Consider the following 17,410-nt stretch of genomic DNA (forward strand, 5'->3'; position numbering starts at 1 on the left):
ACAAACCCAAACTTGGTAGAAGAAACATAATAATACAAATCAGAGCAGAGGCCAGGCGCAGTGGCTTGTGCCTGTAATCCCAGCTCTTTGGGAGGCCGAGGTGGGTGGATCACTTGAGGTTAGGAGTTCAAGACCAGCCTGGCCAACATGGTGAAACCCCATCTCTACTAAAAATATAAAAATTAGCTGGGGGTGGTGGCATGAGCCTGTAGTCCCAGCTACTTGGGAGGCTAAGGCAGGAGAATAGCTTGAACCCGGGAGGACCAGGTTTCAGTGAGCCAAGATCGTGCCACTGCACTCCAGCCTGGGCGACAGAGTGAGACTCTGACTAAAAAATTAATTAATTAATTAATTAATTAATGAAATTGAAACAAGGAAAACAATATAAAAGATCCATGAAATGAAAAGTTTTTAAATTATTTTTATTTTTTTTTTTTTGAGATGGAGTCTTGCTCTGTTGCCCAGGCTGGAGTACAGTGGCTTGATCTCAACTCACTGCAACCTCTGCCTCCCGGGTTCAAGTGATTCTCCTGCCTCAGCCTCTCAAATAGCTGGGATTACAGGCATGCACCACCATGCCCAGCTAATTTTTTGTATTTTCAGTAGAGACGGGGTTTCGCCATGTTGGCCAGGCTGGTCTTGAATTCCTGACCTCAGGTGATCCACTGCCTCGGCCTCCCAAAGTGCTGGGATCACAGGCATGAGCCACCGCTTCCAGCAGAAAAGTTGTTTTTTAAAGATAAACAAAATTGGCAAAACTTTAGCCAGACTACCTAAGAAGAGAGAAGACCCAAATAAATAAAATCAGAGATGAAAAAGGAGACATCACAAATGATATCACAGAAATTCAAAGGATCAGCCGGGTGTGGTGACTCTCACCTGTAATGCCAGCACTTTGGGAGGCCAAGGCAGGCCAGATCACTTGAGGTCAGGAGTTCCAGACCAGCCTGGCCAATGTGGTGAAACCCTGTCTCTATTAAAAATACAAAAATTAGCCAGGCATGGTGGCGTGTGCCTGTAGTCCCAGCTACTAGGGAAGCTGAGGCGGGAGAATCTCTTGAATTTGGGAGGCGGAGATTGCAGTGAGCGGAGATGGCGCCACTGCATTCCAGCCTGGGTAACAGAGTGAGACTTTGTCTCAAAAAAAAAAAACAAAAAAACAAAAAAAAAACCTTAAATCTAAGACCTCAAACTAGGAAACTACTAAAAGATAACACTGTGGACATTCCAGGACCTTGAAGTGGACAAAGATTTATTGAGTAATACCTGACAAACACAGACAACAACAGAAAAAATGGACAAATGGGTTCACATCAAGTTAAAAAGCTTCTGCACAGCAACAAAACAAAGTGAAGAGGCAACCCAAAGAATGAGAGAAAATATTTGCGAGCTATTCATCTGCAAAGAGATTAATAATCAGAATGTATAAAGAGCTCAAACAACTCTATAGGGAAATATCAAATAATCCAATTTAAAAATTAGGCCAGGTGTGGTGGCTCATGCCTGTAATCCCAGCACTTTGGGAGGCCTGGCTGGTGAGGGGGCGGGGGAGCGGGGATCACCTGAGGTCAGGAGTTCGAGACGGGCCTGACCAATATAGTGAAACCCTGTCTCTACTAAAAATACAAAAATTAGTCCGGTGTGGTGGTGTGCACCTGTAGTCCCAGCTACTCGGGAGGCTAAGACAGGAGAATTGCTTGAACCCAGGAGGTGGAGGCTGCAGTGAGCCAAGATCATGTCACTGCACTCCAGCCTGAGTGACAGAGCCAGACTCTGTCTCAAAAAAAAAAAATTCATTAATTAATTTAAAAAATTAAAATGAGCAAAATATCTGAATAGACATTTCTCAAAAGAAGACATACAAATGGCAAACAAGTATATGAAAAGCTGTTTGACATCATTGATCACCAGAGACATGCAAAGCAAAACTACAGTGAGATCTCATCTCACCCCAGTTAAAACAACTTTTATCAAAAAAAAACAGGCAATAACAAATGCTGGAAAGGATATGGAGAAAAGGGAACTCTTGTACACTGTTGGTAGAAATGGAATGTAAATTAGTACAACCACTATGGAGAACAGTTTTGAGGTTCCTCCAAAAACTAAAACTAGAACTGCCATATGATCCAGCAATCCCACTGCTGGGTACATATCCAAAAGAAAACTAATCAGTATATAGTTGGGTGCGGTGGCTCACGCCTGTAATCCCAGCGCTTTAGAAGGCTTAGGGCGGTGGATCACAAGGTCAGGAGTTCGAGACCAGCCTGGCCAACATGGTGAAACCCCATCTCTACTAAAAATACAAAACTTAGCCGGGCGTGGTGGTGCAGGCCTGTAATCCCAGCTACTCAGGAGGCTGAGGCAGGAGGATAGCTGGAACCCAGGAGGCAGAGGTTGCAATGAGCCAAGCTTAAGCCACTGTACTCCAGCCTGGGCAACAGAGTGAGACTCTGTCTCAAAACAAGAAAGAAAAAGAGAAAACTAATCAGTGTATCAAAGAGATATTGCACTCCCATGTTTATTATGCCACTATTCCCAATAGAGAAGATTAGGAAGCAGCCTAAGTGTCCATCAACAGATGAATGGATAAAGAAACTGTGCGGCCTGTCAGGGAAGTGGGGGGAGGGAGAGCACCAGGTGGAACAGCCAGTGGGTGCTGGGCTTAATACCTGGGTGATGGGTTGATTTGTGCAGCAAACCACCATGGCACACATTTACCTATGTAACAAACCTGCACATTCTGCACATATACCCCGGAACTTAAAAGTTGATAAAAAAAATTTTAAGAAAAAATTTAAAAAGAAAAGAGACTGTGGTACATATACACAATGGAGTACTATTCAGCCACATGAAAGAATGAGATCCTGTCATTTGCAGCAACATAGATGGAACTGGAGGTCATTATGTTAAGTGAAATAAACCAGGCACAGAAAGACAAACTTCCCACGGTCTCACTTATTTGTGGGAGCTAAAAATGAAAATAATTGAACTCATGGAAATATAGAGTAGAAGGATACCAGAGGCTGGAAATGGTAGTGGCAGTGGGAAGAAGGGGGGATGGTTAAGGGTAAAAAATATAATTAGATAGAATGAATAAGATCTAGTATTGATAACACAACAGGGTGACTACAGTCAACAATAAGTTATTGTACATTTTTAAAAAACTAAAAAGGGCCGGGCGCAGAGGCTCACGCCTGTAATCCCAGCATTTTAGGAGGCTGAGGTGGGTGGATCACTTGAGGTCAGGAGTTCAAGACCAGCTTGGCCAACAGGGTGAAACCTCTTCTCTACTAAAAATACAAAAGTTAGACAGGCATGGTGACGTGTGCCTGTATTCCCAGCTACTTGGGAGGCTGAGGCAGGAGAATCACTTGAATTCGGGAGGCAGAGGTTGCAGTGAGCTGAGATTGCGCCACTGTACTCCAGCCTGGGTGACAGAGCAAGACTCTGTCTCAAAAAAAAAAAAAAAAAAGAGAGAGAGAGAGAAAGAAATGGAGATTCTATCAATATTGACATTTAACTTCGTTTTACAATTTGTAGCCAATGCAATAAGACCAGAAGAACAAGGAGGAGGATGAAGAGAATAGACGAGGAGGGGGAGAAGATTAAGGAGGAGAAAAAGAAGGAGGAGGAGAAAAAATAAGCACAAAATATTGGAAAATAAAGGAAAAGTTAAAATATTATTATTGGCTAAACAAGCCTCTTAAGTAGCTGGGACTACAGGCGCATGCCACCACACCTGGCTAATTGCATTATGGCAAAACCATGTCTCTACAAAAAATATAAAAATTAGCTGGGCATTCGCCAGGTGAGGTGGCTCATGCCTGTAATCCTAGTACTTTGGGAGGCCGAGGCAGGCGGATTACCTGAGGTCAGGAGTTTGAGACCAGCCTGGCCAATATGGTGAAACCCCTTCTCTACTAAAAATACAAAAATTAGCCGGGTATGGTGGCATGTGTCTGTAATCCCAGCTACCCAGGAGGCTGAGGCAGGAGAATCGCTGGAACCGGGAAGCGGAAGCTGCAGTGAGCTGAGATCATGCCACTAAGCTCCAGCTTGGGAGACAGAGTGAGACTTCCTCTCAATAAATAAATAAATAAATAAATTAGCTGGGCATGCCTGTAGTCCTAGCTACCAGATAGACTGAGGCAGGAGGATCACCTCAGCCTAGGGAGTAGAGGTTGCAGTAAGCTGAGATCGAACCACTGCACTACAGCCTGGGTGACAGAATGAGACTCTGTCTCAAAAAAAAAAAAAATTATTTTGTGAAACAGTCAGAAAACTATTAGAAAAAAATGTGATTAGATTAAAGCTAAATATCCCATTCCATATAAACAAAGTGCATTAAAGACAGAAATAAGTTTATGTTTATCAAAAAATGAAAAGAACTTTTGTGAAGAAAACCATACAACTTCATTGAGAGAGATAAAAGAGGCTTCGATAAATGGAGAAACAACTCTTATTTATGGATAGAGGCCCTCAAAATTTTATAAGGTTATTCTCTCCAACTTGATTTCTATTTTTAGTACTATTTCAATTAAAATATCAATATATGCCAGGAGCTGTGGCTCACACCTGTAATCCCAGCACTTTGGGAGGCCGAGGCAGGCGGATCACTTGAGGTCAGGAGTTCGAAACCAGCTTGGCCAACATCGTGAAACCCCGTCTCCACTAAAAATACAAAATTTAGCCAGGCATGGTGGTCTGTAATCTCTGTAATTCCAGCTACTCGGGAGGCTGAGGCAGGAGAATCACTTGAACCTGGGGGGCAGAGGTTGTAGTGAGCCGAGATGGCGCCACTGCACTCTGCACTCCAGCCTGGGTGACAGAGTGAGACTCTGTCTCAAATAAAATAAAATAAGATAAAACAAATTATCAATATATTTTTAAAGTTTGAAATAATTATTTTAAAGCTCATTGGTGAGAATAATGGGGGAAAATAAACCCTTTTGAAAAAGAAGAGTAGCAAGTGGGATGTATGGCAGAAACTTGCTCCTTTGGACGGTTTGTGTGTATTCATTTCATTAAACTATACTTACAAAGCTACAATGATTCTGTGATAAATGAACAAACAAACAAACAAAAACTGTGATGCTGGCATTAGAATCACCAGGAAGGTCAAAGAAATGGGAAGCAGCACTAATCAAGTTCCCACCCCATTTCCTGCTCTTCCCAGCAGAGTTGTCTGCATGTATCGTCTCCACATTCTCACCCTGTACTCCAGTCTGGCATCCATCTTACTGCTTTACTGAATAGCTCTTGCCAAGTCATTCTGACTTTTGGGTTGCAGTATCCAGTGAAGCTGGGTCTTCTTCCTTGACCTTGTTGAAACAGTAGATCTCACTGATCACTGTATTTGTCAAGGTTCTCCAGAGAAACAGAACCAAAAGGATATATGTAGGTATGTAGGAAGAGATTTATTATGACAGATTGGCTTATGCAATTAGGGAAGCTGAGAAGTCCCACAATCTGCTGTCTGTAGGCTGAAGGCCCAGGAAAGCTGGTGGTATAGTTCTAGTCCAAACCTGAAGGCTGAGAACTGGGGGAACCAATGGTGTAAGTCCTGGTTCAAGCCTGGAGAAACAGGAGCACCAACGTCCAATGGCATGAGGAGATGGATGCCCAGCTCAAGCAGAGAGAAAATTCATCTTTCCTCTGACTTTTTGTTCTCTTCAACCTCTCAAACAATTGGATGATAGCTTTTCTCATTGGTGAGGGCAAACTCTACTCAGTCTTCTGATTCAACTGCTAATCTCTTCCTGAAATACCCTCACAGACACACCCAGAAATAATATTTTACCTGCTATCTGAGCACCCTTGAGTCCAGTCAAGTTGATACATAAAATTAACCATCACAGTCATTTACTCTTTCTTCTTGAAGACTCACTCTCTTGCCTTCAGAGACACTGCATTTTCTTGGCTCTCCTCCTTTGCTGCTCTGCCTCCTCCATCTATAGTTTTTCCTAGGTAATCTCATCTATCTAGGAAATGCCAACTCCGACCTCTAAACCACAGACTAATCTTATCTAACCACCTACCTGACATCTCTACCTGGCTATCTAAGAGATGCTTCAAACTTGTCACGTTCAAAATAGAACTATTTTTTCTCAACCATTTCTTACAAAAACAACAACAATAGTCAATCTCTCTATCAAAAGACATTTTCCTTTCAGCCTGTAATCCCAGCACTTTGGGAGGCTGAGTTTGATGGATTGCTTGAGCCCAGGAGTTTGAGACTAGCCTGGCCAACATGGTGAAACCCTACCTCTACAAAAAATACAAAAATTAGCTGGGCGTGGTGGCACATGCCTGTGGTCCCAGCTACTCAGGAGGCTGAGGCGGGAGGATTGCTTGAGCCCAGGAAGTCAAGGCTGCAGTGAGCGATGATGGCACCACTGCACTTCAGCCTGGAGACAGAGCCAGATCCTGTCTCAAACAAACAAACAAACAAACAAAAAAGCTTAAGGATATTCTTGACAGCATTATTTATAACAACAAAACACTGGACACTACCACATGGTCTAACAATAGGGAAATAGCAGCCAGTTGCGGTGGCTCACGCCTGTAATTCCAGCACTTTGGGAGGCCGAGGCGGATGGATCACCTGAGGTCAGGAGTTCGAGACCAGCCTGGCCAACATGGCGAAACTCTGTCTATACTAAAAATACAAAAAAAATTAGCTGGGCATTGTGGCGCACACCTGTAGTCCCAGCTACTCGGGAAGCAGAGGCAGGAGAATCACTTGAACCCGGGAGGCAGAGGTTGCAGTGAGCCAAGATCGCACCATTGCACTCCAGCCTGGGCAACAGAGCCAGACTCCTTCTCAATTAAAAAAAAAAAAAATAGAGAAATGGCTAAATAAATTATGGAACAACCGTAATGCAACTATTAAAAATAAAGTGTTAGGCTGGGAGTGGTGGCTCATGCCTGTAATCCCAGCACTTTGGGAGGCCAAGGCAGGCAGATCATGAGGTCAGGAGATCGAGACCATCCTGGCCAACATGGTGAAACCCCGTCTCTACTAAAAAATACAAAAAAAAATTAGCTGGGCGTGGTGGCAGGCACCTGTAGTCCCAGCTACTCGGGAGGCTGAGGCAGGAGAATGGTGTGAACCTGGGAGGCGGAAGTTGCAGTGAGCCAAGATTGAGCCACTGCACTCCAGCCTGGGTGACAGAGCAAGACTCCGTCTCAAAAAAAAAAACTATATATATATATATAAAAATAAAGTGTTAAAGATTGTAATAAAATGAAACATAATTATGTTACAATGTTAATTTTTCAAGCCAGGTGGAATTAAAATACTAAGCCTGCAAAAGAGAAAAAAAGCAAGACATAAAAGCATACATACAATAGCATCACAATTATTACATTTATTTTTCTGTGTATTCCTAATTGTCTGGCCTGAACATAGATTTTTTTTTTGACATGGAATACTATTTTATTTGTATTTATGCTTTTAATTTACATGAATGGCATTGGGTAATTGGCCTCATTCTGTTTCCCTTTTTACTCAATACTTTAAAAAATTGTTAATAGGCTGGGTGCAGTGGCTCTTGCCTGTAAGCCCAACACTTTGGGAGGTGGAGGTGGGTGGATCACCTGAGGTCAGGAGTTCAAGACCGGCCTGGCCAACATGATGAAACCCCGCCTCTACTAAAAATACAAAAATTGGCCAGGCGTGGTGGTGGGCACCTATAATCCCAGCTACTCATGAGGCTGAGGCAAGAGAATTGCTTGAACCCAGCGGGCGGAGGTTGCAGTGAGTCAAGATCACAGCACTGCACTCCAGCCTGGGCAACAGAGCAAGACTCCATCTCAATTTTTTTAATAGACTTTACTTTTTTACAGCTGTTTTAGGTTCACAACAAAATTGAGCGGGAAGTACAGAGATTTCCCATAAGCTCTCTGCCCACACAAGCACAGCTTCCCCCATTATCAACATCCCTCACCAGAATGGTACATTTGTTACAATAAATGAACTACATTGACACATTGTTATCACCCAAAATCCATAGTTTATATAAAGGATCTCTCCAGGACTGTACAGTCTGTGGGTCTGGACAAATGTATGATGACACATATCCACCATTATAGTACCATACAGCACAGTTTCACTGCCCTAAACATTCTCCATGTTCCACCTACTCATCCCTTCCTCCCCTCTAACCTTTGGCAACCAATGATCCTTTTACTGTCTCCATAGTTTTGCCCTTTCCAGAATGTCATATAGTTGGAATCACATAGCATGTTTTCAGATTGGCTTAGTCATATTCACTTACATTTCCTCCATGTTGTATTTTCATGGCTTGATAGGTACCCCCTTTTTTTTTTTTTTTTTTTTGGAGACAGGGTCTCACTCTGTCACCCAGGCTGAAGCTGGAGTGCAGTGGTGTGATATTGGCTCACTGCAACCTCTGCTTCCCAGGCTCAAGTGATCCAGTGATCCTCCCACCTCAGCCTCCGAGTAGTTGGGACTACCAGTGCATGCTACCACGCTGGCTAATTTCTGTGTTTTTTTTTATAGAGACAAGGTTTCACTACGTTGCCCAAGCTGGTCTTAAACTCCTGAGCTCAAGCAATCCGCTTGCCTCGGCCTCCCAAAGTGGTAGGATTACAGGCATGTGCCACCATGCCCACCCTACCTCTTTTTAGCACTGAATAATATTCCATCACCTGGATGTACCACAGTTTATTTATCCGTTCACCTACTGAAGGACATCTTGGTTGCTTCTCAAGTTTTCAATTATGGATACAGCTGCTGTAAACATCCTTGTGCAAGTTTTTCTGTGGACAGTTTTCAATTCATTGTGGTATGCCAAGGAACACAATTGCTGCATCATATGGTAACAGTATATTTAGTTTTATAAGGAGCTGCCAAACTCTCTTCCAAAGTGGCTGTACCATGTTGCATTCCCACCAGCAATGAATAAGCGTTCCTGTTGCTCTGCATCCTTGCCAGCATTTGGTGTTTCGGATTGTTGCCATTCCAATGGGTATGTAGTAGTTTCTCACTGTTGTTTTAATTTGCCATTTCCTAATAACATACGATGTTGAGAATCCTTCATATGCTTATTTTCTGTCTGTATATCTTCTTTGCTGGGCTATCCTTCCAGCTCTTTTGCCCATTTTTAAATCACATTGTTCTTTTTCTTATTATTGAGTGTTAAGGGTTCTTGGCCAGGCACAGCGGCTCATGCCTGTAATCCCAGCACCTTGGGAGGCCAGGGCAGGCAGATTACTTGAGGTCAGGAGTTCGAGACCAGCATGGCCAACATGGTGAAACCCCATCTCTACTAAAAATACAAAAATTAGCCGGGCATGGTCGCAGGTGCCTATAATCCCAGCTACTCAGGAAAATGAGGCAGGAGAATCGCTTGAACCTGGGAGGCAGAGGTTGCAGTGAGCCAAAATTGCACCGCTGCACTCCAGCCTGGGCAACAAAGCGAGACTGTCTCAAAAAAAAAAAGAAAGAAAGAAAAGAAAGAAGGAAGGGAGGGAAGAAAGAAAGAAAGAAAGAAAGAAAAAATATTTTCAATAACAGTCCTTTATCAGCTATGTCCTTTGCAAATATTTTCTCCCAGTCATGGCTTGTCCATAGACGACTTTTTTTTTTTTTTTTAAGAGACAGGGTCTCCCTCAATTGCCTAGGCTGGAGTATAGTTGCATGATCATAGCTCACTGTAACCTAGAACTCCTGGGCTCAAGGGATTCTCTGCCTCAGCCTCATAAGTAGCTATGACTACAAGTGTGCGCCACCATGCCTGGCTAATTTTTTTTTAAGTTAGCCCTATGTTGCCCAGGCTGGTTTTTAAACTCCTGGCCTCAAGCAATCCTCCCACCTTGGTCTTCCAAAGTACTGGGATTACAGGCATGAGCCACTGCACCCGGCCCATAGATTACATTGTAATCACAATTTAAAGAGTGATATTTAGAATCAATACCAAACAAATCACCCAGGTGTATATCTCAACACCCTGAACACCTCTGTCATCTAAAAGCCCTGTCATCTTTCTGGGTCCCAGACTCTGATCTCCCTCACCCCCTCCCAGTTGCCCTGGCTAACATCTTTCCAACAGCCACTTCCTCGTCTGGCCTCTCTGAGCTCAGCAGTTTGCACTCTCTCCCTCTTTCAACCACACTCTGAGGCTTTCTGTCCTTCTCTAGGGGCAGAGAGTGAGGCTACATTCTAGGGACACTCCTGCAGCTGAATCTCTTCTGGGAGGGGACAGTGGACCAGGAACAGCCTGGGACTCAGGCACCAACCACCTGAGAGTAGAGTTTGTTTTGGGTCTGGGAGTCAGAGCGAAGGGAAGGCAGAGGGGAAGGACCACGGCAGGGATGTCAAGAAAAGACAGGCCTGGAATGAGGGCACGACAGGCCTGGAATGAGGGCACCTCAGCCCAGCTCTGCAGGACTGCTCCCTCCCAGGCAGGCCAGAACACCTTTCCCAGCACCCACAGGGCCAGGCCCAGCTCTCTCCCAAGAGAAATGAAGAAAACTGGCGGTGAGCAAGAAGCAGAGTGGTGAGGGGGGGCGGCTTGAGGAATAGAGCCTGGAACCCAGGAGTCCTCCTGGCTCTGGTCCCTGGCCTTCTCCCCTCCTGCCCTGGATTCTAGGACTGGAGAGTGGGAATAGACCAGCAGAGGGGCCCTCCAGTGGGTACCTGATTTTTTTTTTTTTTTTTGAGACAGGCTCTCCCTCTGTAGCCCAGGCTAGAGTGGTGCAGTGGTAAGATCTCTGATTACTGCAACCTCTGCCTCCTGAGTTCAAGTGGTTCTCGTGCCTCAGCCTCGTGAGTAGCTGGGACAACAGGCATGTGCCACCACGCCCAGCTAATTTTTGTGTTTTTAGTAGAGACAGGGTTTCACCATATTGGCCCGGCTGGTCTCGAACTTCTGACCTCAAGTGATCTGCCTGCCTCAGCCTCCCCAAATGCTGGGATTATAGGCGTGAGCCACTGTGCCCAGCCCTGGGTGCCTGATTTTCATCCCTTTGTGTCTTTAGCTCTTGGGGATCAGGAGTAGGTAGGGCAAGGGTCAGGGAAGTCTGCTGCACACATTACTTTGTAATGACAAAAAACAAGTCTTTTCATCTCTGGATAAGGTTGACTGCTCCCAAAGGCCTGCTTTGCTGGTCTCTATCCCCTTTCTTCGGCCCTTAGGCTTAACTCAATCTTACTGTTTCCCAGTGTAACAGATTTCTCATTTGCAAAATTGGGATAATAATTATCTCTCCCTCCTAGAGTTACTGCCACCATTAAATGAGTCAATATATAGAGTGCTTTAAACAGTGCCCGGCACATGGAAATGCTGTCTGAGTGTTTGCTACTATTCTTACTACAGCACTAGGATTCCAAGGAATGAAAGATGAAGCCGCTGGGTGCAGTGGAGGAGGTGGAGAAGCCTGGGTCAGTGAACAGGAGAGATTGGTAGTGGGGGGCACCAGGACAGGGCCGGGGGGCAAGGAAGAGATGCAAGCGGCCAGGAGAGGAGTCTTACCAGGGGCTGGGCCACAAGGCGCACTCTCACCAGCAGGTAAAGAAGTGAGGAGGCTGGCAGCTGGGAGGAGCTATGCACCATCTGCAGGACTGATCTATTTTGTAGGGCAAAGTAGGCCCCAGGGCAGACTGTCCTGGTTCTCCTGTCACTGTGAAAAGGCACACAACTTGCCCACTTAGAGCAGAGTCCCCCACTCCTGCCCCTCCCTGCCAAAGACCCCTGGACCACCCAAGCACAGGGTAAGGGGGATGGGGTGGTGGGTCAGTGTCAGCACTGGGGACGTGGATCCAAGCCCCTTCTCCTGCACCAACACCAAAGTAGGAACATACCTCAGTGAGGCTTTGGCTTTTGACAGCCTGAAGGCTTTCCACAGGTGCCAGGCGAACTCAGCTGTTTCTTGCATCAGAGGAGTGGAGACCTCCTGCCTGTGACCCCCTCCCCTTCCAGGTCATGATCCCTCAGGTCCTCAGAGAACAGAGGAGCAGCTGAGGGGCCTGTGGCAGGGGGAGGACCACAACAAAGCCACCAGGTCAGCACCCACATGAGGCCTAGTCAAGGGGTCGATGCATAAAGGAAGACACCTTGTGCTCCCTCTGGAGCCCCAATACAGGCCCCCAGCTCACCTCTGCCGGCCTCTCCGCTCCCTGTAGCCAAGAGCCGGGGAGGAACCTCATGGCAATCTCTGGCTCCTCCTCTCAGCCCTCCTCCCTGTCTCCTCTGAGATCTGAGGCCTTCGTGATGTAAGTGGCAGGATTGCTAAATGGCAATGTTGGTGCTGGGGCCACTTATCTCCCTGACCTGTGAGAGGGCCTGTCTGGGCAGGGAGGCTGGGGGCAGGGGCTGGTCGGGGACATGCTCTGTGCCTGGGGCTGCTGGGGGAGAAGAGAGGAGCCCTTCCGATGCCCTCCATTCCTTTTCTCTCTCCCCTGGTCCCCCGGCCCTCTTCTGGGTAGTGGTGGGTGGGCTGCTGGATATCTGGAGTGCAGGCTGTGCGTGCAAACATCTTGTGGTCTGCACGTTTCTGCGCTCCCCACCCCACCACAAGCGGAGCCCTGATTGTGTGGCCCTGTAGGGGTGGCTGGAGGAACCCTTTCTAAGACCTGCCTAGGAATGAGGGCTTGGGTGAAGGGGACACACCCGAAATACTAGTGCCTCCAGCTATTGTGGCAGATTGCTCAAAACACACTTCCTGTTTTACAAGGTGTAATAAGCCATTCATCAAACTCCACCCCAAATTCTGAAATCCTAATAAAGTGTCTGGATCAGCCTTCCCTGGGAATGGAGAGAGCTGTGTTCCAGTTCTGCACTGGCAAAGCTGCGAAGGCCGCTCCACTCTCCTTCCAGGCGGAGTCACTGCTGGTTGATAGGAGAGCGAAGTCATGTCTATGAGGGCCAAGAGCAGGAAAAGCTGGGAGGGTGGAGAGCCCAGAGATGCAGGGCTGGCAGAGGCATGGAAGGTGATGGGGAAGCCCAGTGGAGGAGTGCTCGCTTCATCCTGGTGCCCTGAGCAAGGCCATGCCTGGCCCCCGAGGGACCAGACCCTGCCAGGGAAAGGAGAGTGGGCAGCAACTCCCCCCATCCCCCGCCAGGTCCTCACAGCCAGTGCCAGGGGGTGAAGCTGGCGGGGGGAAGGTGGAGAATGACATATTGTGGGAGCTCCAAAGATACAAATCATTGAACAAATGCAGAGGAGAGAGGGACGGAAGTAGGCCCAGGTCCTCTAGGTCCTCGTATTCAAGGTGTGGCCATGGACCAGCAGCACCGGATGCTTGTTAGAAAAGCAGACTCTTGGCCGGGTGCGGTGTCTCATGCCTGTAATCCCAGCACTATGGGAGGCCATGGTGGCTGGATTACTTGAGGTCAAGAGTTCAAGACTAGCCTGGCCAACACGGTGAAACCTCCGTCTCTACCAAAAATACAAATTAGCCAGGGGTGGTGGCAAGTGCCTGTAATTCCAGCTACTTGGGAGGCTGAGGCAAGAGAATCACTTCCACCTGGGAGGTGAAGTTAGTGAGCTGAGATCACGCCACTGCACTCCAGCCTGGGTGACAGAGCAAGACTCCATCTCAAAAAAAAAAGAGAGAAAGAGAGAGAGAAAGAAAGAAAGAAAGGAAGGAAAGAAAGGAAAGAAAGAAAGAGAGAGAGAGAAAGAAAGAAAGAAAGAAAGAAAGAGAGAGAGAGAGAGAGAAAGAAAGAAAGAAAGAAAGAAAAGCAGACTCTTACCCCCCACCCCTGCAATCTGCATTTCAGCAAGGGGCCGCCTGCCTCACAGACAGATGTGAGCAATCTAGAGGAAACAGCAGGGTTGCACTGCCATCCCTACCCGTGTCTGTGCACACATTCGGCTGCCTTGGTGACGTGCCTTCTCTTAAGCTGGCCCAGAAAGTTCCCCTGCCTTCTGGCCAGACAGGTGTGAGTGGGTCCTTCTGGAATGCACAACAGGTGCGGAGTGGGGGCAGCATGGAGCAGCCTCTCATCCCACTCCCTCTCCACCGTCCCCCACCTCATCCCCTGGTGCTGAGTGAGCCCTGGTGACAGGCAGGTTCAGAGAAGGGAGCTCAGGAAAGGGAGGATCGGGGCAGCCCAGAACAGGGTTATCTTGATCCTTGGAGGTGGAGCTTCCACTGAAAATCTGGTGGAAGTTCTGCTCCCTCTGCCAGAAAAATGGACAGACACACAATGTTGCAAATATGGCAGGGGAATCATAGATCCTCCAGAGCCCACTCGTCCCACAGCCCACAAAATCCTCTGTTTCCTTCCACTCTGACGGTGCCTGAGTGCCTCCTCCTCCACTCCCCATGCCAGGGCCCCTCTGCCTCAGGGAGCTTGTAGGCCACACCAAGATGCAAACCCAAGGGAAGCAAGCCAAAGCAGAGTGTCCGTGGGGGAGCTCCAGGTGGGAGGGGTTTATTTCCAATCTGCGAGGCAACCTTGAGATCGCAACAAGGCCACAGACTTTGGAGTCACCTAGGCTTGCCATATGTACTGTGGGGATCCATGCTGCCCCACAAGGATGGCATGAGATCATGGTAACGTGTTGAGAACTACTCCCTCTAGTTAGGGAGGAGGTCACCATCCTAGCTAGGTGTGGCCCCTACAAAGATGTCCATAATCCAGGACCTGTGAATGTGTTACCTTACATGCCAAAAGGAACTCTGCAGGTGTGATTAAGTTGAAGGTTTTGAGATGAGGGGAGTATCAGAGTTTATCAGGTGGGCCCAATATAACCACAAGGGTCTTTATAAGGGAGACAAGAGTGTCAGAGTCAGTGCAGGTGTGAAAATGGAAGCAGGGTAGAAAGACAGGGAAATTGAAAGATGTTATGTAGCTGGTTCTGAAGACGGAGGAAGGGACAGCCACTAGAAGTCAGCAAAGGCAAGGAAATGGGTTCTCCCCTAGAGCCTCCAGGAGGAACGCAGCCCAGAGGACCCACTGTAGACTTCTGGCCTCCAGAACAGTAAGATTGTACATTTCTGTTGCTTTCAGCTGCTAAGTGTATAGTGATTTGTTACAGCAGCCAAACGAAACTAATACACTGGGCCTTGTCAGGTAGAAGCCAGAGCCTGCTGTGGGGCAGCTGTGTGGCAGGAGGGAGGTCAGAGGGGAATTTTGCAGAAGGGCAGGGCAACGGCTGAGCCTGCAATGAGAGGGAGGAGGGGCCAGGCCCCGAGTGCTCAGCCTATGACCTCACCCTTGGCCAGCTGAAGCTGCCCTGGCACCCGGATGCCTGTCAGCCTGCGCTTATATGCCTGGCTGGACCAGAAAGGGATCCCTGTGTAGCCAGTCCTGAGGCAAGGGTGGGGGTGTGACAAAGAAGTTCGATGCCAGAGAGGAGTCCAGTCAGCCCCAGGGCTGCAGAGCACACAAGGGGAGGGAGGAGGCTGGTGGGGCTGGCACAGGGCCCCCTGCTAGCTCAGTCCTCTACCTCTCTCCTACTGACAGGAAGAACCTCCACCCCACTCTTCTCTTTCCTTTCTCCATCCCCAGGCTATTCTGCCCTACCCCGGGAGAGTGGGAGGAGCAGGGACTTTGGGGCTAGAGATTGAGCCTGTGGGCCGGGCGGTGGCTCATGCCTGTAGTCCCAGCATTTTGGAAGGCTGAGGCAGGAGGATCACTTGAGGCCAGGAGTTCAAGACCAGCCTGGGCAACATGGTGAAACCCCATCTCTACACAAAATACAAAGAAAAAATTAGTAGATGTAGTGGCATGCACCTGTAGTCCCAGTTAATCAAGAGGCTGAGGTGAGAGGATCGTTTGAGCCTGGGAGGCCAAAGCTGCAGTGAGCCATAATCATGCTACCGCACTCCAGCCTGGGTGACTGAGTGAGACCCTCTCTCAAAAAAATAAAAATAAAAATAGAATGAGGCTGAGAAGCTGGGTGACCTTAGGCAAATTACTATGCCCCTCTGAGCCTGTTTTCTCGCCTGGAAATGAGGAGGATCGTAGTCCCCACTTCCCAGGGCTGTATTAAATTGCACCACGCATGTTAACACAGTGTCCAGCGTAGAGTCAACCCTCCAAGTGCCATCTTTGTGTTATGATCCTGTATACACTGTATTACCCACAAATACAAAAGAAGGTTGGTCTCCCCTGCCAGCTCCCCGGTTCCTCAAGAGAGCACGTGTCCTCTCGATATCTTTGTATCCTCGGCCTTGCTGTATACTTCCTGGTGTGGACCGGGTGATGAATATATGTTTTATGTATTCATTCAGCATTTAACCGGCATTTATGGGTGACAGCGTTTTATGGGATAAAAACATATAAGGGAAAACAAACACTCTGCATATATTTATTTATGTTTTAGAGTCAGGGTCTGGCTCTATTGCCCAGGCTGCAGAGGCACAATCAGAGCTCACTGCAGTCTTGAACGCCTAAGCGCAAGGGATTCTCCTGCCTCAGCCTCCTGAGTGGCTGGCATCACCATACCTCCCAATTTTTTTTTTTTTTTTTTTTTGTAGAGACAGAGTCTCACTGTGTTGCCCAGGCTGGTCTCGAACTCCTGGGCTCAAGCCATCCTCCTGCTTTGGCTTCTTAAAGTGCTGGGATTATAGGCAGGCGCCACACGCCGCACAGGCCAGGCTCTATGCATACAAAGAGAGAGTATGTTTGTGTTGTGTTATGGATAAAAATGAAGCAGGAGGGGCAGGGATGGGGTCAGAGAGTGAGAGTGTGTCGGGGGTGGCAAGGGGGTTCAGGGAAGGTCTAATATAATGCCCTTGAGCAGAGACCCAAAGAAAGTGAGGGAGTGAGCCACGGGGCCTGGGGTGAAGAGGAGGGCACTGGCATTGGAGGACAGCAAGGAGGCCAGCATGACCAGGACAGTATGGGTAGGGGACAAGCAAGAGAAAGCCAGAGACAGTGGAGGCCTGATCAGGAAGCACCTGTAGGCCCCAGCAAAGACTGACTTCTACTTTAACCCCAGGGAAACCAGTGGAGTGTTTTAAGTAGAGGAACGACCTGCTCTCACTTACATTTTAGAAGAATCACCTTGGCTGCTGTGTATTGAGAAAATTCTGGAAGGAGGCAACAGTGGGGGCTAGGAAAATTGGAGCCCTTTGCAGTAACCCAGGTGGAAGATGGTGATGGTTGGAGCAGCATTGTTGCAGAAGAGACTGGAGGAAGTGGTCAGACTGAAGTCAGTGCTAACGGGATTTGCTGATGGATTAAATATGAAGTGTGTGCCAAGCATGATGGCTCATGCCTGTAATCCCAGCACTTTGGGAGGCCTAAGTGGGAGGATCACTTGAGGTCAGGAGTTCAAGACTAGCCTGGGCAACAAAGTGAGACTCCGTCTCTACAAAAATAAAAAATTAGCTAGGAGTGGCAGTGCATGTCTGTAGTCCCAGCTACTCAGGAGGCTGAGGTAGGAGGATTGCTTAAGCCTGGGAGGTCAAGGCTGCAGTGAGCTATGA

Source organism: Pongo abelii, chromosome 6 (assembly GCF_028885655.2).
Source record: "Pongo abelii isolate AG06213 chromosome 6, NHGRI_mPonAbe1-v2.0_pri, whole genome shotgun sequence".
Taxonomy (NCBI): domain Eukaryota; kingdom Metazoa; phylum Chordata; class Mammalia; order Primates; family Hominidae; genus Pongo; species Pongo abelii.